Here is a 23,640-nt window from a genome sequence, read left to right as displayed (position 1 = left end):
ATGAAGCCTTGGCTTGTTTTCCTATCATGGTTAACAGTTTTGGGATAACTGAGTTTCACTATCTGGCTGCACTGTTACCCAGTGGGCCCAGCTGGGTGTACAGCCTGTGATATGGAAAGAAATCAAGACTCAGGTCCCTAGAAACCTAATCTGTGACCTAGACCTTGTCCCTGAGGTACTCTGATTAGAAAGTTAATCTGTTAGAGGAACTTTCATCATCATAAAAGGCAGAAATAATTTTCTTAATGCGGTTGATAAAATCTGGACACATCCTGCTTCACACTATTTATTATAGAAACTGAGCATTAGAGACTTTCGTTTTTAAAACCATCTGCCTCTGTTAACTTAAATTAATTTTCATATATACTAAGCATTTGAACATTTGTTTTTTGGAAGTTTTGGGGATATAGTCAATATATATGTGTGAATTTAATAGTTATTTAAGACTCCTTGTATTAGTCTTTCATGAGACTTTGTAAATACGTTTAATGTCTGCATAATAGTTTAACAATAATTTAAGTTTCTGACTTTTTGCTGTTACAGTAGTAGGGCAATGAATGTATTTGTGCCTAAATCTGTGGGATTTTCTTGAACATTGTTTCCTTAGCATATATTAGTAGATGCGAAATGAATGGGTCAGAAATTACTAATGTGTATGTGTGTGTATATATGTGAGTAAAATAACTGGAACCACACTAAAGACCCTTGATGCATTTTACCAAATTGCTTTCTTTTCAAAATGGAAAAATTTCCACTCCCGTGGTGGTGTGTGAGTGCCTGTCTGCCTGTAGACCTAGCCCCGGGGTGGGATGGATGGTTCTGGGCTCCTCCACCCAGCTGTGGGACTGCATCCCAGACCAACTCTGCTGCAGGGTGTTTTGTGTGACAGGGTGGTGTCATGTGTCTTCTCCACAAGAAAAAGCATTGTTACCAAGGCAAACAGTGACACTTGATACAGCTATGTACACACCAGAGCCAGAGAAAAGCTTCACCCAGAGGGATTGTTGACAATTGCTAGAGGTTGTGGCATTGCAGAAGTTACATAGTTTTCCTTTGGCAACACGTGTTAATGGATTTGTTGTAATGTTGGAACCCTACTTAAATGAAAATTCTGAACACTTACAGTGGAAAAATATAAAATGAAAAGCCTTAGTTGGGAATGCATTGCTTAAAATTTAGCAAATGAGATCGCAAGTTGTTAAACAAAGTAGGTTGCTTAAAAAAACAAAACAGGTGAGGAAATAGCTATGATTTGCTTTTAAATAAAAAAAATATTTATAAGAACACATTTTAAACAAGAAACAATGACCAAGATATGTTCTCTGGTCCCTGGGCACTTATAATCTCATGTAATTTTACATTTAGAGACTTAACACAATTCTTTTTTTTTTTTTTAATGTGAAACGTATTTCTTACTGTGGGTCTCAGTCAACAACATTTATTTATTTATTTATTTATTTATTTTTGTTAATTAATTTATTTATTTTTGGCTGTGTTGGGTCTTTGTTTCTGTGCGAGGGCTTTCTCTAGTTGCGGCAAGTGGGGGCCACTCTTCATCTCGGTGCGCGGGCCTCTCACTATCGCGGCCTCTCTTGTTGCGGAGCACAGGCTCCAGACGCGCAGGCTCAGTAGTTGTGGCTCACGGGCCTAGTTGCTCCGCGGCATGTGGTATCTTCCCAGACCAGGGCTCGAACCCGTGTCCCCTGCATTGGCAGGCAGATTCTCAACCACTGCGCCACCAGGGAAACCCCACAATTCTTTTTTGAATGGATGCCGAAATGCCATTGGAGCAGAGTCTCAGCTGAGAAACTTAAGACACATAGAGATTAATTAAATGGAAATAATTTTGTTTAAAAGGCAGTGCATGGATTCTTCAGGGAAAAAGAAATATGGAAAATTTTATAGGAAAATGCTTAATAAGTATCTAGTAAAGATTCAGATTTTGTTCCTCAGCTTCTTGTCTCATAAAATTAAGTCCTAAATTCACCAAGCAATGTTCTTTCCAGTTTACCTTTGGGTCTATGTATGGAAGAACTTGGAATTTCAGTTAGCTTCGTCATTTCAGTTAGCTTTAATTAGAGGCTCAGAGTAGAAAGCTAGGAGTTGCCTATAGGGGTCAGGCAGGGAGATTAATGGGGCTGTGCCCATTCACTTCTGCTCTGTGCTACCAGGATGTTTGCCAGGGTAACCTGGTTTGTCTTCATAGTGAGAGGAGTCATCTTATCCTACAGAAGTATGAATCACTGATGCATCACCAGCAGCATCTTGCCTTGGTCCTTGGGCTGCAAATATTTGAAAGGCCCACCTCAGACCCACTCCTCTCTTGGGAAAGGTAACAGAAGTTCTATGCCTGTAACATCCCATAAAGGCTAAGGAGCAGCAGGAGGGTGAGTGGGCAGGGCGCCAGCTGTCTGTGCTGAAATACCAGAGCCTGGGCTCTGATAATTAATGAGGTTTGAGAGAACATTTCCTTGGCGTACTCTACTGCCTGACCCAGTTGACTGGGTCACTCTGGGGAAATGGGCCTCGATTCCTGCGCTTTCCTCCCAAGATTGCAGTCTGGCATTTATGTGATTGTTAGTATTGAAATGAACACCTGTACCATCCTTTTCTTGACAGGAGGAAGCCTTTATATTTTGTAATTCTTTATTGAATGTACTCTCTTTTTTTAAGCATATATATTTTAAAAATTTGAAACCTGTGTATATTTGCTCTGTCATTATACACATAGTGGAACTTGGTTGAAAAAAGAATTTTTTTTTTCATGAGGAAGAATCAAAAGCATCTTATCAGAGTATTGTGAATTTTGAGAAGGCTCACATTTGCTAGGCTTTATCTTTTTTCACGGATAAAGATTTCTCCTATCTTTTCTGGTGAATGTGGGATATCAGATACTTAAACGTTACAAACTATTTCAGTTAAAGCAGTCAGCAGTATTATAAAAGACAAGGCAACAGCTGATACTTGGTAACATCTTTAAAATTACATATTAATAACTTTCCATCAGATTTACAATACTATGGATGTAGGTAGTCTCAATTTACATATGGAAAGTTAAAGCAGGAGTTACTACAGTACTTGCCTGAGATGTCACATGATTGATGACAGAATCTATATTCTTAGTCCTTTATGTAAGAAGAGACTTCTGTTTTTATATAATAAATTAATTGGGTAAGATAGTATTCTAGTTAATAGCAAGGAATAAGTTTAACAAATGGTTCTCAAAGTATGATCCTGAACCAGCATCATTCGCATCATCTGAGAGCTTGTTAGATACTTAAATTTTTAGGGTTTACCCCAAACCTCATGAATTAATCCCTGGAGGTGGGAGTCCTGTGTTTTGTGTTTTTAAAAGGCCCTCCTCATACTTGCGATGCACTCTATAAAGTTTGAGAACCACTGGCTTCATGTAGTCTTTCCATAATTGTTTGTATAGTTTAAATGCTTGGGGTTGCTGAGGTGATGCACCTCAGGCAGGAAGCAGTGGGGCAGCCTCCCTAGCGGCCCCAGCACAGATGACCTTAGCGGGCCCTCAGAACCTGACTTTTCAAGGTACAGAGAGAAGGTAGGTCAGGAGATGGAAGAGGAACTAATACTTGGGCTGCCTGTGCTATGCCAGGCACGAAGGTGGCTTTCCACGAGGTCTCTTGCATTCAGTCCTCACCCGAGTCGTGTGTGCCGTTAGGATGTTCCTCATACTTCATTGGTACTTAGTCTGAGTCTCATCCATTTGCTTTGGTTCTTTGATGAGAGAGTTGATATTCCATTTCATTTTGGGAGCTGTGCGTTGGCTCATAGGGCATGCAGTTTGTGTTTGAGAAATAGAAAGCTTCCTGCTAAACTTGGTGCTTCTTCCTGGAACAGCCGTTTTACTTCAGGCATGTCGGGAGAAGGGGAGGAAGGACTTTGTTTTTCTTGTAAAGTATTGTATTCCCTGTATCTAAGGTAAGGTGCTTGGTAAACAACTGTTGATATTGTACATGGTTGTATCATCTCCTAAAGAGCTTGTGTCCCCTTCCAACTCACTTCTGTTTGTTTAAGGCAGTGGTTCTCAAATTGTCATCCCCCGTTTCAGCAGCGGCTGTCCCGCTCCAGACCTACTGAATCAGAAACTCTGAGGTGGAGCCAGCAATCTATACTTTAATAAGCCCCCAAAGGGATTGCCATTTGTGCTAACATTTGAGAACCGCTCGTTTTAGGCAAGAGGCGTACGTGTTTGGTTTGTTAAGATGGTACCTTCTCTTATAATTTTCCAGGAAAGTAAAGATGATTCACATTTAAAGCAGCTGACTAAGAGCAGACTGCTGATGGCTACCTGCGCACACACCCTTCCCTTGCTCAGAGTCCCAGCAAGGGGGGACTTGCTGCCACCTCATCCCCAGGTCACCCCCACATGTGGTCCCTTCCTCCACAGAGAACTAAAAGATGAGAGAGAAGCGCTAGAGGGTATAGAGCTTTCCATCCTGGGGCTTACTGTTGAAAGGGCAGAACTGAGCCAAGTGGTAACCCCATCAGAGAGGAAATAACTTTCTGATCTGATCATTTAAAAAAAAAAAAAAAATCAAACTTTTGCTCTCTTTGCTTTAAGTGGAAATATTCTTCCTACTTTATGTATCTAGATACCAAGTAAGGAAGTTGCTTTGGATGACTGAATGCTGCTTATTCCATATGCAGTCTCTCAAGTGTAACTTTTTGGGTATTTTTTTGCCTGTGCCAAACAATGGAGGGTAAACAATTATGTATATTAGCGATATAGTTTACACGGATAGCAGTTAGTCAGATATTTCATTTCTGATTGATTAATCCTAAAAGAGACAAGCATTTTTCTTGAGCCCTCTATACAATATTTTAAAAATTTAATATACATATCTATTTTATTTTTTTCCCTAGGATTGTGTCACAGTTTGAGTATATCTCATTGTTGATTAAAAAAATGCATCCATAAACAGCTAGATTTATACATTGTCACAACAGCGATGCAAGTTCTTAAGGAAAAATCAAGGGTGACGATTGAAAATAAAATACCCATTGCCAAGTAGGACCATTCTTTACCATTTCAAGAACTTGTGCTTGCATGTTTATGGGAGAAATTATTCCAGACCCTACCGGTTCTCTGTCAGAAAACATAATATTCTGACAACTGTTTTCTCCTACCTATGTGTCATATTTAACTTTTATTTGAAATGTTGACCCAAGCTACTTGGGCTTGCATAGGCTTGATATCTTAAAATGCAAGGGGTGGGCACTGAGAGCAGAGCACATTCATAACTCTCGGAGTTTTACTATTATGTCTTGATTTAATAAAATGTCCGCAGCTGAAAGTAGGAGGAGAAATTGACTATACACAGGTTTGGATATGTATTTTTTAATATATTCAGGTAGAGTATTCAGCCTGCAAGCCTAGGAGAATGGGTTTCAGTGAGGCAAAGTTTGGCAGGGAGGCACACAGAAATGGAGGGCCGAGAGAGTCTAGTCAGTGGGGAGCTGTTTCTAGTTGAGGGCCTGGACTGTGCTGTACATAGTCCGGGGGGGAGTCCTTCCCCGCTCCACACCCCACCCCGGATCTACTTCCCTCTGGTCTGATTCAGCGCTCACCCAGCACACCCCGTTATTAGCTTGATAACATGGTAACAGGGAAAGAATGGTATTCAGTTGGGAATCTTTTTTTTTTTTTTTTTAAAGGAATGTAGTTTATTTATTTATTTATGGCTGTGTTGGGTCTTTGTTTCTGTGCGAGGACTTTCTCTAGTTGCGGCAAGTGGGGGCCACTCTTCATCGCGGTGCGCGGGCCTCTGATTATCCCGGCCTCCCTTGTTGCGGAGCACAGGCTCCAGACACGCAGGCTCAGTAGCTGTGGCTCACGGTCCTAGTTGCTCCGCGGCATGTGGGATCTTCCCAGACCAGGGCTCGAACCCATGTCCCCTGCATTGGCAGGCAGATTCTCAACCACTGCGCCACCAGGGAAGCCCACAGTTGGGAATCTTTGACTGCAAGGAATAAAACCAACTTAAGGAGCATTTTGTCAGGATACTGAAGTACTCCAGAGAATCCAGGATCCTCAGAGACAACCTAGAATCCAAAACGGGAAAGCACAAGGAATTGGAAAGACTGGGTGTGTTGGCCCTGCTGCCCTCAGCTTTATCTGCACCTTTCTGCTGCAGACCAGCTCTGTCTGCGGAGCTGTTCCCAGGTGCACCTGCATCCAGAGCCTGGCTGGCCGCTCCTCAGCCCCCATTTCTAAGCCCCAGAGGAGGACAGATTTGCCCAGCCTGGATCTGAGGTCTTTAAGTGGTCCAGTGAGCCATGGTGGGCGAGATGTGTGTGCGCTGAGAGGCGGCAGGGGAGGCCCACCTCTGACCCTGTGGCTGGCTCAGAAAATTCCAAGGAAGGGAGTAGTTTGCATAGAGGGGACAAAAGCCATCCCCCATGCATATACCATTAACATGCTGCTGTGTGTTTATGCATTAGCCCCACTCTGGGGGAGTAATCATCTTTGGCTCCTAGAAAATCTGGATGTTAGAACTGAAAAACTTTGAGCCAGACTGAATCAGGGTCATGAATTGTGGTGAATTTTCCAAAGTGACTCCACTCCATGAGGCCTTGTGGCTGTCAGCCTCAGATGCCTCCGGAGACCCCTGTCTCTGTTAGTGCAGACCCTTTAAATAGCAGTGGTGATGAGCGAGGCTGGGTATTCCTGGGGAAATGCCTGCATGACGCAAAAGCCTCATGAATCTCTGCTCTAAAAGCTTTCTTTATTCGGAATGACATTCTGACCCACTGATAGAAACCAATGAAGTGAAACTAATTTTGTCAGAAAAATATGTAGGTTACTAGATCTTAACCCTTCTTCCTTCATTTGTTCGCTCAGTGGTTCATTTGAATTGGGAATGACTGTGAGTCCACAAACTCAGGAGTGCAAGAAATAGTGCATTTTCCTGAATCAAATTAGTTTTGACCGTAAGCTTCTGCTCCCCTGGGGTAGCAGGAAAGTAACCTTGGTCAGGCTTGGATCTCTTTCCTACACCACTCTCCCAGGGGGTCATGCCAAGCTTCCAGACTCTGACTACATGTCACGAGGGCAGGAAAGTGCCCTGGGTCATCTGTTCACACCGGTCCCTGCTGCTTCTGGGCCATGTTTGAGGCTGGGGAGGATGCTTTGTCACAGCCAGGAGACCAAGCTCAGCATCTGGCCTTTCTCTTGGGGCTCTGGCACACATCTGGGGGGGCGCTGCCAGGGAACAGGTATGGCCTTCAGCTGCTCTGAGTCTCACACTCACTGTCCTCTAAGAATCTCCTCTTAGTATGAAGGGGGGTGGGGGTGGGAGGGTGTTCCTCTCTTCTCAAACCCTTTCCTCCTTAAGGAAGCCCAACCACAGCCTCCCTGAAGCAGGGAAGCCAGAGCCCTCTCCCCACGTGAATGAGGAGAGTCCAGAGAGAAAACATCGAGGAAGCCTCCTAGCCAGAAACTCTCCAAGCGCTGGCTGCAGCAGGCGGTGTGCAGGGCTCTGCCCCCTGTGCGGCCACCCAGCAGCGGTCGCCTGCGGGCAGAGCCCCGCTTTGAGGCATCACCTTCTCTTCCTCGCGGCTGCTGATTTATGGGTGGCTGTACCTGCCCCGGACTGGCAGGAGTCTGAGGCATTTGTTGTTTGGATGTTTCCAAAGCCAGTTTGTAAGCCTGCTTACTCCAGAAGAGTAGCCTTCAAATTCTTAAGCATTTCTATAAATCTTATTGAATTTATGAAAGTATGGGGGAAAGATTTCCTTTTCCCTATTCTGGCAGTGGATAATTTAGTTCTGCTAATATTCCTGCCGAGAAACTTACCTACCTGGCTCACACACATGCACTTTTGCCCTCAGAATTCTCAGCGACTAGACTAATTGTGAGTGCATCCAGTTTCAGTGATCAGCTACCTTCCTTTTGCCATTGTTTTAGATGCTGCCTTGGCCACAGCACAACTAATGTATTAAAAAAATAAAAACATTTTGGAGGTATATATTTAGGATTAAATCAAGGGGAATGCTATAGAAGATGGCAAAGCTTGCACAAAGCATTAATAAAAAATATGTGGTCTTGGGCAATCAGCATATTACGTAGGAACTGTGAATGCCTCTTCATCTAGAATTTCAGTACAAGCTGTGCATAAAATATTTATACAGCACAGTGCTGCTTCACCCCTGACAAAAGCATAGGTTCAGGTGTATGCTGTTACTACAGACATCACTACATATAAGCAGCTGAAGCACCTTTAAGGGTATTTGGAATGTTAGAAACTAAAGTGTCTGTCACGGGGTTCAGTTAATAGTGACTGATGAAGTGGCCTTGGTTCCTAAACAGAAATGTGTATCTTGTTGCCAGAATGGCACTTAATAGTAAAGGCACATCATAGAGGAGGGAGAAGAAGAGAGGTCACTAATGTGAAATTTAAAAGAATAGATGGTGCAGAAGCTAGTAACCTGGTTTACTGTTGGTGCAAGGGCTGGAGTAGTCCCCGGGATGACTTTTAAGAAAGAAATGTTACTAAAAACACAGCTGAGAATAATTCTGTTACCAAGCCTTTTTTAGGATCAATGCAGAGCTCATTTGTAAAATAAAAATCTAATTGTTATTTTACTAACTATGCATTCCTATTACATCTCATCTGTAAAAGAGGACTGATAACACCTGCCTAATGGGCTCATTGTAAGGATCGAAAGAATAAGGCACCTTAGTAAGTACTTAGTAAGAAACAGCATTTTTTGTTTGTTTTTTGAGTTTTTGCTTGCTTTAACAATAACTACTTCCATTCATGACTTTACCTGTATTTTCTTTAATCCTCGAAGTAGACTAGTGAAGTAGTGGTATTTCCATTTTAGAGATAAAATTAAAGATTGGAACTATTTGCAACACATGTCAAAGTTCATACATAGTATCCTTATATAAGGATGCCTCTGTATCCTTGTGGTAGAGATCCTTTCTGGCTCTAATAGGCTGGAATTGGTTGGTTTTGTGCCTGATAGCCGAAGGTTCCCAATTAGTATACCATCTTCTTTGCATTATTAGGGTACCAAGTTAATAATATCCTTCATAGATGAAGAGATGCTCAAATGAATAATATGAACACTGTAGCAGAAAAACAAAGGGCATATACAATAAGTACAGAAAAGTAAAAAAGTGTTCAACCTCAGAGATATGCTAATAAAAGTGAACTTTTGGAATCTATAAGATAGGATAATTTAAAAATTAATACCACCCAGTTTTAGAGGGAATATGGAGAAGTGTACCACTTATATACCACTCATATACCACTAGAGCACAAATTGGGTGAAACATCCTGTAGGACAAGCTGTCAACAATATCAAATGCATATTTTTTTCATACGTTTGACCCATGACTTTATCCCTAGCAAATACTTAATGGTGTGTTTGAGAATATCCATCTCAGCTTTATCTATATAATCAAAAATTAGAAGTGACTTAAATGCTTCAGGGGGGTTTATTAAAATTGATTATTGTACATTCATTAAAAATACAGGCATAGAAGGCTAATAAGTGACACAACACTTCCATCAAAATAAAAATAAATGGGAAAAGTAGGTTACAAATAATGCCTAGAATTCACTTTTAGTAAAAATTACATATGCTTACACATTTGTTTATTATGTCTATGAACGTGTGATGCAAGCATACCAAAGTAGAAGGAAAAGTCAAAAATGCTAATGATGCTTATAATTTTTTTCTTTATTCATATTGGATTGTTATAAACTTTTGGTAAAGAACAAGCACTACTTTGAAGGAAGAAAAAGCATTTAAAGTTATCTTTTGACAATTCGGATCTATTATGTAGGTTACCCAAAGGTAGTAATATGGTATCTGACCTGAATCTGGATTTTTGCTCTGTTGATCGGATACATTTCAGTGTCTATTTTCTTTTTCTTTGTTAAATAAATAACTGTTATTTACCTAGAGCAGGAAAATATAATTTAGATGTTCAGACTTGATAGCATGTAGCTGTTGAATGGTTCCGCAAGGTCTCTTAGAGAACCAAAACCAGGCACACAAGGGTGGTGTCAGGAGAGAGAGGTTGCAAGGGTTTCCATTAAATTATTTTCAGTAGTCAAGCTCTGTGCATATGGAAAGGCAAGGAGCAAGGGAATAATAGTGAGAGTTTTTATCAGACTAGTAAGTAACTTCAGGGTAGAGAATGACCAGCATAAACCCTTTGGCTTGATAACCACAATTCTTAACAGGAAAGCCTCTGCTTGTCTCCATTTGCCCTCCTGGCTTCTTTTCAATCCCCTGCAGTCCACATCCTGGGCCAGCCCTATGGAAAATTGTCCTCAGGGGTCACCAGTGACCTCCTTACTAATCGTTCTATCCAGTGACATCTTGTTAGTTCCCATCCACAGCGCTTGAAGCCCCTTATCTTTCTTTGGGTTGATGTGCCTCTCCACCCCCACCCTCCACCCCCAGGTTATCCTCCTGCCTCTGTAACCACTCTCTGTCTCCTTCATTGGTTCTTCTTCCTCCATCTCCCTGAACCTTCACTGTGTCTTCTACTAACTCCCCTTAGAACCTTTATTTAGTCCTAGTGGTTCAACCGTCATCTTTTTTTAGGTAAAAGTCTAGCAGCCAGTCTTTCCTTACTGTGAGTCATTCCTGCTGCTGCTTGGAGTTTGGTCATAAAATGGTTTTTGGAATTAGAATGTGTTGGCTTTGACTCAAAATCTACAGACGTTGGAGATACTTAGAAGTCATCTCTCGCTCTAGGAGAAGGCCCCTGGGCTGTCTGTGAATGGTCTACTTATTGATGATGGAATAAGCTCCTTGTGTGAGCCTCTCCGCACAAACAAAAATAGTGGAGTTAACAACGGAATCATGGGTCAAGGCACAAAGGCTTATAAATTTCAAAGAGCATTTGTAGAGCTGATGCAAAAAATACCAGGTTTGTAAAAACTTTGATGTAGTCCGTGCCAAAATGACAAACTAACTTAAAATAATCAGAATAGTCGCTTTCCAGCTGGAGAGCTAACTAAGCTCAGTAAACTCGAAACAATGGCCAGTACCATTGAGACACTGTGTGAGAGTTAAATTATACGGAAGGTGGGATCGCCAAGTCTGTGAACTCAAGATGGGCCTTGACAGAGGGGATAAGAAAAGCTGTATCTTGCACGGGGAGTGATAGTGGCAAAATCAGGGTGTAAGAGTATGTGTTCTTTGGAACATAATAAGACGTACCTGACGAAGACAGAAGGTGTTTGTTGGAAGCCGGAGGAAGATAAAGTAGAGCCAGATTATGGAAGAGCCTGAAAGTCAGCAAAGGCGTTTACATTTAATGAAGAGAAATGTATTACCACTGTGGATATGGATGTAGGAGAATGCTAGATTTGGAGATGAGAAGAACAAAGAACTTTTGAGTTGGAGGTATCCTGTATGGTGGGGTGGGAATGACTGATATTTGTTGTACATGCTGTATGTCAGGTGCAAGATCTCATAGTTCTTATTCTTACAGTAACCTTAGAGGTAGATGATATCATTCGCATTTTATGCATAATAAATGAGCTCTGAGGAAATATAATTTGTCTGAGTTTTTAGAGTGACTGGGCCAGGATTCAACACATCTGACTTCAAAGCACAATGAGGATGGAGACATTGAAATCAGTTCTTGATTTTACAGTTAAGAAAACTGAGACCCAGGAGATAGGGGACTATCCAAGGTTACCAAGGTAATGGAATGAAAGCAGTTGGATGGGTAGTGTTCTGCAGAGAGAGGCCAGGTTAGAGGCTGCTGTTGTACACAGGTGGGGGTACCAGAGAATTTGGTACTAGTGGAGACATAGCAGTGGAAAAAAAAGTAGAGAGCAGTAGGACGGACATTCAAGGGAAAGTGGCAGTCGACTGATGTTGGAATGGGCAATGATGGAGAAGGATGACGTGAAAACAATCCCAAAGTTTTAATCCAGGGAAACTGCCACTCACAAAGAAAATCCTCAGTGGAGCTAGTTTTCAGAGAAAGGCCATGTATTTCTTATGGGCTTGTCTGATTCTGAAATGACAAAGATACCAAATATAAAAATTGATGGTATTCATGAGCTGACTTATGTACATATTGATGGATACATGGAGAGCAGTAATGGAAGTGAAGGTGAAAGGATGTGAGGAACCAGCCCTTTTCTTTGAACTGGTGGTGAGATACCCTAGAGCTAATGACTAACTTTTACCTAAAGCAAAGGAGACTCACGTTTGCATGATATCCCAGGTTCTTTTTTATTCTGGCCTGCACCTTCCACCCCCAACCGGAGAATGACTTAACCATAATAAGCTGCATAGCTGTCTCTAGTAATTGATTCCCCCTCTCCTGTTGGAAAGGAGTATTGCCCCATCACATTTCCCTCAATGAGACTCTTTTTTTCTTTTAGAATGATTGTCACTGTACTGGATGGACTGCTGAGCTATTGAATTACTTCTGTCTTTTGACCACACTAGGAAATTGTCCATGGAGTTGAGATATTTATTGCAGTAATTTCTGGCCTTACATACTTAGGTAAGGTATACTTTTTTCCATATAACTGTCATGAAGTTGTCATGCTTTTCTTCTTTAACTTTGCTTTTTAAGAGACATTAATCTGTTCTTTTCTTCTACCTTTTATGCTCTAATAATCACTTCAGAGTGCTCTTAATCTTCAAATATATGAGTGCAGAAAAGACTTTTATATAATGAAATATGAGCAAGCTGTTTGAAGAATAAAGGGAGAAATGTATTACTCTTCAGATTAAATCAATAAAAGTACCCCATTTCCTTAACACAAGATGCATAGACTGGATTATACTAGAGAAACTTAATAAATTGAAAGGAGTATTTATTATTAAGTCTACTTGAAAAAATGAAGATACTTAAGTATTAATATATTGCTGGCTTTATTCAAGTAAAGAAAATTCAGAAAATACAGGGAATTTAAAAGAAAAAAATGTGTTATTTCACTTCCAGAGATAACCAGTGTTACAATTTTACTGCATTATTTATAATATTTGTTTTTACAAATATTTGTAATGGGGTGTGTGTGTCGTATGTGTTAACTTGCTATATTTTTGCAAATGAGAAACATTTATCACATGCTTGCTCCATGCCAGGCTCTGTACCAGCTCTGTACCAACCCCTTTACATACATTAATTTATTAATTCTCACAGCTCTATGAGGTTGGTGCTTTCTTATCCCCATCTGTACACAAGAAAATTGAAGCCCAGAAAAATTAAATAACTTGCCCATGCTCACATAGCTGGTAAACCCACTCAGAACTTGAACCAGTCAGATGCCAAAGCCCATACCAACAGGCTTTTTTACATACTTTTTTTCCTTGACAATGTGCTTATACCTTTTTTCCTGAAGCATCATTTTACATGACTATATGGTATTCACTTATGTGGGTATGCAATGGTTTCTCTACCCCACTTCCTTTTGTTGGACATTTATTTGTTTTTCGTGATCTAGTTTTACAAACAACATTGTAATAACATCTTTTGTGCACATCCATGATTATCTCTCTAGGGCAGATTGCTGCGAGTGGCATTGCTGAGTCAGCCACAGTGTGGGAATGTATCCTTCAGTGTTTGATGCATTCTGCTAATTGCCTTCTCGAAAAGTTGTACCAGTTTATATTCCCACTAGCAGAATATGGAAGTGCCTGATGACCCTAAGCCTTCAACGACATTGGTAGTTGGCAATTGAATAATTTTGTTTGTGTTCTTAAAAGAGTCCAGGTGTCCTTGGTCAGGTCCGTCTTCTTGCCTCTAACCCTCTAGAGCCATAGCCTCCTGACTGGTTTCTCTGTCTCCACTGTAGACCTCCCTTTGTCACTAAAGGAACTGCAGGACAATGGATAAGAGCATGGGCTCTAGAGGTAGATGCCTGGGTTCAAATCATGGCAGTACTGCTCTGCCTCAGTTTCCCCATCAATAAAACGGAAATAATAATAAAGCCCTTTCCTGTGGTGGTGCTAGGTGATAGTTGATGTAAAGTATTCTAGAACAAGTGCATGACTCCTGGTATGTACTCAGTAATTGTTGGCTACTGCTGTTGTCTTCCAGAAGTCCATGCTCACATAATTAAAAAACCATAGCTTATATGCAGTTGACCCTTGAACCACATGGGTTTGAACTGCGCGGGTCCACTTATGCACAGATTTTTTTTCAGTAGTAAATACTACAGTACTACACGATCTGTGGCTGGTTGAATCTGTGGATGTGGAACCCTGGATACTGAGGAAGCCAGACATGTATGGAGGGCCGACTATAGATTTTTGACTGTGTGGAGGGTTGGCACCCCAACTCCCGCGTTGTTCAAGGGTCAACTATACTTGTTTTAAATTAAATATGATTATTACCAAATTAATAATTCACAGTAGAAACTACAGGTGCTGACATTGTGTTATTGTATGTTAACACTGTGAGCAGCCTGAAGGTCACGAATAACCATCCCTGTCTCTGTTGATGATGCAAGGTCAGGATACTGAAGGGAGAGTAGTAACAGGAATAACTAAAGTGTTAAAGAGCTTTATAAGCTCACAGAGCACTTTCACATGCATTATCTCGCTTGATCCTCACAGCATAACTGTGAGGGAGGTGGAGCAGGTATCATTAACCTCTTTGTACAGAGGAGGAAACTGACTTGGAGGAATTAAGTGACTTGTTCACTTGAGGTCATGGAAATGGTCACTGGCAGAGCTGAGTGTGTACTCTAGGCCTTCCGACTGTAAATCCTTACTCTTGATACTTCGTGACATATAACGATAGACTGAAGAGGTGCAGGTGTAGATACCGAGGTGTAGAAATGTACCAGAAAAGGAAGGAGCAAAGAGGGATGCCGCCTGGGAGGAGGAAGCAGAGTTGGGATAAAGAACTTGGACATATTGAAAAGAAGGCAGGGACCCAGTGGGGAGGGAGGAGGGAAGGAAAGAGGGAGAGGGAGGGAGTGGGATCAGAAAGAGAAGGGAAAACTGAAGAGGCCAGGACCGCAGGACCCATAGGGCTGGCTGAGGAGCTGGAGGGAGGGGGGCTCCTTCTTTGCAGCAAGCAGGGAGGAGGGAAGGAAGAGATGGAGGATAGAGACTCAGGTGCCTGGAGGTAGAAAGGAATATTTGAGAGGGCTGAAGACTTATGGCCTGACTATACCTCCTAAATAAAGAAGAAAGTATTCGTTGAGAATAAGAGTGGTGGGTTTGGGGTTTTTGATTTGAGAAAGAGGAACTACTTAGAATAGCCAAGGTGTGAAGTGGGCCAGGGAAATAGAAAGGGCCACCAAAGACCTTTGCAGCACAAGAGACAGGACCCAGATAATGTTTAGGCACCAACTTGGCAGATTCTAGGACCCCAGCAACCCTGCTCTAGGGGTGCTGAGGATGTACACTTGCCAGACAAGGATGTTTCTTTGTGAGCAAAGGGTAAGACAGGCACCGGCTCGACATTAGGAAAGGTAAATTCCTCAGTTGCCTATGGAATGAGAGGAAATCACACTCTACAATAATCCTCTTGTTTCCAAATACCACAGTGGCTATCAGGCTGTGCTCTAGTCCTGGGGTACCCTTTGCTCAGAAGTTAAGTACTGCAGTGATGATATTTGTCCACAGTTGTACTTGGTGTAGGCTGTTTTAATCAGTGGAGAAAGAAGAAGCACTAGTTCAGTTTTTGGTTCTGGAAACCTTTGTTAAGGACTGTGCTTATAGTCAGAAAGGTGAAGTAGGGAGATTAGATGGTTTCTTAATCTGTGAAATGAGGAGTTACGACTAGATAAATGCCTCCCAGTGTCCCTTTCTGCCATACCATTTTCTGATTCAACTTCAGTCTACACTGAGTCTTCTATCTATGACCTCCTTTACAAGACAGTTTAGCATTTCTATATTTTTATTTTATGATGTCCTAGATATTTTTTTGCTTGGATACTTTGCTTAATATTAAAAGTGATGTATATTGACTGGTAGATAAATGAAAGATATATAGATGAAATAAAAGGACCTGTTGAAAACGCACAATCCTAGAGAGCCCAGAAATGAACCCACACACTTATGGTCAATTAATCTATGACAAAAGAGGCAAGAATATATAATGGAGAAAAGACAGTCTCTTCAATAAGTGGTGCTGAGAAAACTGGACAGCCACATGTAAAAGGATGAAATTAGAGTATTCTTTAACACCATATTAAAAAAAATAAACTAAAAATGGCTTAACGACCTAAATGTAAGATTGGATACTATAAAACTCCTAGAGGAAAACAGACAGAACACTCTTTGACATAAATCATGGCAGTATCTTTTTGGATCCATCTCCTAAAGTAAAGGAAATAAAAGCAAAAGTAAACAAATGGGACCTAATTAAACTTAAGCTTTTTGCACAGGAAAGGAAACCATTGACAAAACAAAAAGATGACTTAGTGAATAGGAGAAAATATTTGCAAATACTATGACCTATAAGGGATTAATATCCAGCATATATAAACAGCTCATACACCTCAACATCAAAAAAACAAACAACCTGATTGAAAAATGGGCAGAGGGCTTCCCTGGTGGCGCAGTGGTTGGGAATCTGCCTGCCAATGCAGGGGACACGGGTTCGAGCCCTGGTCTGGGAAGATCCCACATGCCGCAGAGCAACTAGGCCTGTGAGCCACAATTACTGAGCCTGCGCGTCTGGAGCCTGTGCTCCACAACAAGAGAGGCCGCGACAGTGAGAGGCCCGCGCACTGCGATGAAGAGTGGCCCCCGCTCGCCGCAACTAGAGAAAGCCCTCGCACAGAAACGAAGACCCAACACAGCCAAAAATAAATAAATTAATTAATTAATTAAAGGAGGAGAGGCATGGCATAAAAAAAAAAAAAGGGCAGAGGAACTGAATAGACGTTTTTCTAAAGAGGAATGCAGTTGGCCATCAGGCACATGAAAAAATGCTCAACATCGCTAAATCATCAGGGAAATGCAGATCAAAACCACAGTGAGCTGTCACCTCACACCTGTCAGAATGACTGTCATCAAAAAGAACACAAATAACAAATGTTGGTGAGGATGTGGAAAAAAAGGAACCCTCTTACACTGTTGATGGGAATGTAAGTTGATGCAGCCACTATGGAAAACAGTATGGAAGTATCTCAAAAAACTAAAAATAGAACTACCATATGACCCAGCAATTCCACTCCTGGGTATAGATCTGAAAAAAAAAAAAAACAAAAACACAAATTAGAAAAGATACATGCACCCCGGTGTTCATAGCAGCATTATTTACAATTGCCAAGATATGGAGGCAACCTACGTGCACATCAACAGATGAATGGGTAAAGAAGATGTGGCATATATACACAGTGGAATACTACTCAGTCATAAAAAAGAATGAAATTTTGCCATTTGCAGCAACATGGATGGATTTGGAGGGCATTATGCTAAGTGAAATAAGTCAGGCAGAGAAAGATAAATACTATATTATATCACTTATATGTGGAATCTAAAAAAAATACAACAACCTAGTGAATATAACAAAAAAGAAGCAGACTCACAGATAAAGAGAGCAAACTAGTGGTTACTGGTTGGGGGAGGAGGGGCAATATCGAGGTGGGGGAGTGGGAGGTACAAACTATTGGGTGTAATGTAGGCTACAAGGATGTATTGTACAGCATGGAGAATATAGCCAATATTTTGTAATAACTGTAAATAGAGCGTAACCTTTAAAACTTGTTTAAAAAATTAGAAAATAAAAAAATTTTAAAACAGAAAGTGCACAGTCCTACCACCGTTACATCACTGCTGTTAATGTTCTTCCAGAGGTTTTTCTATGTGTATATGCTTAAAAATTTTTTTTAAATGTAAATATGCAACCTACTTTTCTCAGTTGGTATGTTGTAAACTTCTCTCCATGTCAATATCATTGCTGCATAATTATTGAAGGTAGATGGAGTCTAGTTTAGGAATGTATGTACTTAACAAATCTCCCTCTAGACACGTGTGTCAGTGCCTATGAGGGTAACTATAATTTTGAGGCTACTCTTAATTATTCTTACTATAAAATCAGGAAAAAGGTCTCTGATCTATATTACCTGAAAGACAACCAATTTACAATCCCACTGATATTATGCAAGGTTTTCTTTTCCCACACTCTTTTTAACTATAGATCATAGAATTTAAAAAACTTTATCCAGTTTTATGCACAGGTGAACATTTATCATATGTTTATAAGGCATTTTTATTTCTTCTTTTGTGAGTATTGTGTTCATGTTCTTTTTTTTAAATTTTATTTATTTTTATTTTTATTTATTTATTTTTGGCAGTGTTGGGTCTTCGTTGCTGCGTGTGGGCTTTCTCTAGTTGTGGCGAGTGAGGGCTGCTCTTCATTGCGGTGTGCGGGCTTCTCATTGCGGTGGCTTTTCTTGTTGCGGAGCACGGGCTCTAGGCGTGCGGGCTTCAGTAGTTGTGGCTCGTGGGCTCTAGAGCACAGGCTCAGTAGTTGTGGCGCATGGGCTTAGTTGTTCCACGGCATGTGGGATCTTCCCAGACCAGGGCTCAAACCCGTGTCCCCTGCATTGTCAGGCAGATTCTTAACCACTGCGCCACCAGGGAAGTCCACCTGTTCATGTTCTTTGCCCATTTCTCCAAAGGGATGTTTGCTTTTTTTGTTACTGATTTGCAAGTGTTTTTATTATAAACTCTCTTTTATTATAAAAAATATTATAGATCTTTATCTCCTTTGCCTTTGAATTTTGTACAGTGTTTTTATTTTTATTTTTTAAATTTTTATTTATTTATTTATTTATTTATTTTTGGCTGCCTTGGGTCTTTGTTGCTGCGCGCAGGCTTTCTCTAGTTGCAGCTAGTGGGGGCTACTCTTCGTTGCAGTGTGTGGGCTTCTCATTGTGGTGGCTTCTTCTTTGTTGTGGAGCACAGGCTCTAGGCACGTGGGCTTCAGTAGTTGTGGCACGTGGGCTCAGTAGTTGTGGCTCACAGGCTCAGTAGTTGTGGCACACCAGCTTAGCTGCTCCGTGGCATGTGGGATCTTCCTGGACCAGGGCTCAAACCAGGGTCCCCTGCATTGGCAGGCAGATTCTTAACCACTGTGCCACCAGGGAAGTCCTGTACAGTGTTTTTAAAAGTAGGTAAATATTTAATTTTAGGTGGTTGAATCTTTTTTCTATGGCTCCACATAGACTAATTACGAAGCAAGAATGCCTTGGTATTATTCCCCTGAAGTCTGTTCTTCACATAACAGAATGATCTCTTTCAAGTATAATCACATCTTGACACACCCCTGCCTAAGCCGGTCATGGCATTCTCCTTACCATGGCCTGCAAGGCCTGGCATGATCCATCTTTGCCTGCTCTCTGACCTCACCTCTGTCACACTCGAACACTTTGTTCCAGCCCCACTGGCCTCCTTTCAATTCATGGAACCCGTCAGCCTCTTTCCAACTCCCAGGATTCTGCAGGCGCTATTCCTTTGCTTGGAACATGTCTTGTGCATGTGTGCGTACACACACACACACACACACACACACACACACACACACACACACACACACACACACACACACACACACACACACACACACACACACACACACACACACACACACACGCTTGCGCTCATGCAGCTTTCTTATGGCTGACTCCTCGTCCAGAGAGCCAGTTCCCGAGACACTGCTCTGGAGCAGGCTGCTTGGGGTCACCTGGCTTCCCTGTTCACTAGCTCTGCTTCCTTGGGCAAGTTACTTCACCTCTTCCTCACCTGTAATATGGGAATCATCATCGTAATAGTACCTAACTCACCTTGTTGAGAGGATTAAGTGGGTTAATTCATGCACAGCTCTTAGAAAACTGTCCTTTTCACAGGGTGCACATCAGTGGTTCGCTCTTACCATAGTCCTCATTCTTCAGGCTTCACCTTAACTTTCACCTCAGACAGAGTGCCTTCCTGTTCAGCATTGGTCTTTCCCTCTAGTATTCTCTATCTCATAATCCTGGGGTTTTTTCCCCCTTTAAGCATGCATCAATATGTAATTATTTTTAATTTATCTTCTATTTCCTATTTCCTACTCTAGCCTCTGACTTCATAGGGACAGGGGTTGTGTCTGTGTGGTCCACAGCCAGGTCTGTAATGCTTAGTACATAGTGTTTGCAGAATGAATGAATGAATAGCAACATCTCTAACCACAAGATTGCATAGAAATCTACCTATATTTTCTAATTGTAGTTTTATGGCTTTGTTTCACATTTTAAAATATTTCATCTGTATGAAACTTAGTTTGAAGTATGACTTGAGATATGAATGAAAATTAATTTTTTCCCTAATGAGTAGCCAATTGCACTTTTTGTAATTCTTTTAAAGAGAACTCCAACCCAAACTACAGTCCTTAAGGACTCTGATGTTGTTTTCTGTTTCTTTCGTTTGTTTTTCTCTCCTTGGGTAGTCCTTTTGCAAAAAGTAAATGCAGAAACTGTTCATAGACTTGAGCCAAATTCCTCATGAGAATACTGGCCCAGTATCAGGAAAGATGCTCCTGGGGTCACCTACCATAGCCTAGCTTCCAAGAGGAAGGAAGACATAATGTTACCAATTTAGGGACTTGTGCTATTTGCTCAAATATCTAATGTTGTGAAGCCTGCTAGAAATTTTGACAATCTTGTTTTAGATATTGTGTCTGCCTTTTTAAAAAAAAAAACTACTGAAGCCTGGAAACTTCAACTTTCCAATGACTAAATTACTTTTCCTTAACTGTCTCTTGCATTTAGATGAGGGACGAAAATGCTTTGGCAGCACATGTATTTTGATTTTTGGTTTTGAAAGATTAGTCACCATTCTTTTCCATATTTTAGCTTTTAAAATTAATTACAAAAATAATGCCTACCCATTGTCACATATTCAAGCCATAAAACATGTGTACAGAAGAAAAAAACTCTTACATCCCACCTTCTGATCCCACACCTTAATATAACCACTGCTGAGTTTATTGTATACCTTTTCAGCCTTTTTTATACTTAGTAAATATATTAGATCTTTACACACAAACACACACACACACACACACACACACAGACACCCCGTACACTCATATACTTGCATACTTTTTCCGAACAATGTCTTAAAACCACTTTCTTATATACATCAATGGGCTTTAAAAACACTTGAAGCCTTTGTTTTCTGGCTGGCAGCATCTTAGAGAAGTTACTCATTGATATTTTCCCAGGGCTTTGAACACCAAGCCTACTTAGTTTGTGGGAATCACTGGATGTAATCTTCCAGAGAGCAGGGGCTCGGGCACATTCAGGAATGTAATATAATCTGATAATAATTTCCATCTCAGTACAGAGGAAGAAATGGAGACTTATAAGGGAAGCCAGTAGAGTGGGAAAGGGGAAAATTATTCCAAGTTCATGAAGGTGAACATTTTGCTAAACGTTTCACTGGGTTATATAACAAGTAGTTTGATTTCCAGGGAAAAAGGATGGGAGATGGCGTGCTGTCAGGTTGCGAAAATTTTCACAACTTTCTCTCTCTTCATTCTCTCCTGCCCCCACCGCTTTTTTCGGTCCATGAGAACAGAACATAAATTTGGGGTGGAGTAGGGTAGAGAGCAGAGTGACTCACCAGGCTGTGCCCTTCACACTGGCATTCGAACGCATGCAGTTGGCTGCCCCAGGTTCTGATCTATGGCACTGCAGTCCAGAGAACTGTAAGGGTTTCTGTAAGTGATGGGAGCTCTGGACTTAGGCAGAATTGCACTTGTCAGGGTTTTTCACAGTGCCCACCTTATTACACTAGAGAGGCAAGTTTCATTGCTTAAGGGGACAATTTACGGCAATGGGCTTATCTCCTTGTTTTAGCTCTTTATGTTTTTCTGCCTCTTAATAAAATGTGAAGTCACAAAGCAATTAAATAGTGGTGTAGTTTTCTGGCAGGAGGTGGAGAACGGCTAAGCAGGGGAAAAGGCTAACATGATTGACAGAGGCTGACTGTAGATTTACATTGGGAATAACTCGTTCTTCAAAACTTTATTCATTTTCTTGTGGGAATTATGGGGTAAATCATACACCAGGAGGATGGATGATTAAAAATGTAGGAGTTATGATTTCTTTTTGACTTTGTAAGTCTCTAAGTCCTCCACCTTAACATAGAGTTCTCATTTCAGGAACTCTTGATGAAATGATGGGAACCAGTCCTGCCAAGGATTAAAGAGAAGCAGAAACGCTTTAAAATCTTAAATTGTTAATAAGCTTGAGATTGTTTATATTTTGTAAAATATCTTAAGATCCAACGAACTGAAGTAGAGAATTAATCAAATCTACAAGTGTAGATATTTTTGAGTATTCAAATATATTGAATGGGGTTTTAACTGTTAGTTTCTGTAATTTTAGAACTAGCATTAGTAATGTTTAATAATGACACTTAAAATGAGGAAAATTTTGAAAAAATTGAATGTAAGAATCTGGAGAGTTAAGATTCCCTGTCACTCTTACTCCATCCTCCTCTAACATATAAAAGAAATTCTTTTGATTTAGCCATGTTGTATTGATGATGATCTATTTATTCCAATTAAGAGAATTGACAAAGATATAAAAGTTCTTCATATCACTCTTTCTTGTTACAGAAACAGTTTGATTTTAAGAAGTTTTGAAAAGCTCCCTTTTGATTTGAAGTTCTCTTGTTTCCTAATAATCACAATGAAATGGCCAAAGCAAATAGCTTAAAGTAAAATGCAGTTGTTGGTGCCTGTTGAGAAGGATTAACTAAGTTAATTTATGTGACCCAGAAAACAAGTAACTAAAAGGACAGTGCTTTTTCTGGTGTGGATTTCTATTGCTGTGAAAGTACTCTGAAGGGGACTTCCCACCCCAAAAAGAAGAACCATCAGAGAATCAACTGTAAAGTGATTCTACTGCTGTTTAGGGTGTCTTTCCAAATATAATAGATTACTAGTGAGAAGATTTGTGTTGAGAGAATAGGGGAAATGCTAATTTCTAGAACTTGATAAAATGGTAACAAGCAGCTTTTACACAAATCAGTAAGTCTTTTGCAAGTTCCTCCCCAGGGTCCTGTGTATGAGCCATGGTTCAGTTTCCTCACCTGTAAAGGAGGGTGGGAATTCCTTAGATGTTCATTGCTGTAGATTAAGTTTGGAGAGAAAGGAGACTAAAGGCAACCAGGGCCATCTGTCCTCTCAGCCATTATCCTAAAGCTGAACTAGGGTGTGTCTCAGGCAATGGATCATTTTGCTGCCTTGGGGACAGTGCTTACTTACAGTCCCTGGTTTTTAGTAGGTTTTCTTTTCCCCTGGTGACATTCTTTTATCTAGAGTGTTCCACAGAGAGGCATCTGGATGCGGAAGATGCCCATCCACATTGGTATCAGTCTCACTATTCTGGGGTAAAGCAACTCAGTGGCAGTTGGTGTTGTGGTCTTACCTACATATTATTATTATTTTTTAAATAAATAAATACGTAAATTTATTTATTTATTTATGGTTGCGTTGGGTCTTCATTGCTGCACGCGGGCTTTCTCTAGCTGTGGCGAGCGGGGGCTACTCTTCATTGTATGCGGGCTTCTCATTGCAGTGGCTTCTCTTGTTGCAGAGCACAGGCTCTAGGCACGCGGGCTTCAGTAGTTGCAGCACGCGGGCTCAGTAGTTGTGGCTCGCAG

General features: G+C 40.9%; 1 protein-coding gene across 3 annotated transcripts in view; it reads left to right on the top strand.

The window, feature by feature from the left end:
• Positions 1 to 23,640, top strand: part of KANK1 (KN motif and ankyrin repeat domains 1) — a 192,126-nt gene that overhangs the window by 55,003 nt on the left and 113,483 nt on the right. For all 3 annotated transcript variants that reach the window (XM_036854719.1, XM_036854720.1, XM_036854716.1), the window contains exon 2: positions 12,396 to 12,520. The gene's annotated coding sequence lies outside the window, so the exon portion shown is untranslated. The remainder of the gene's footprint in view (positions 1 to 12,395; positions 12,521 to 23,640) is intronic.

The sequence above is a fragment of the Balaenoptera musculus genome, chromosome 6 (assembly GCF_009873245.2).
Source record: "Balaenoptera musculus isolate JJ_BM4_2016_0621 chromosome 6, mBalMus1.pri.v3, whole genome shotgun sequence".
Taxonomy (NCBI): domain Eukaryota; kingdom Metazoa; phylum Chordata; class Mammalia; order Artiodactyla; family Balaenopteridae; genus Balaenoptera; species Balaenoptera musculus.
This window is presented reverse-complemented; position numbering and strand designations above follow the sequence as displayed.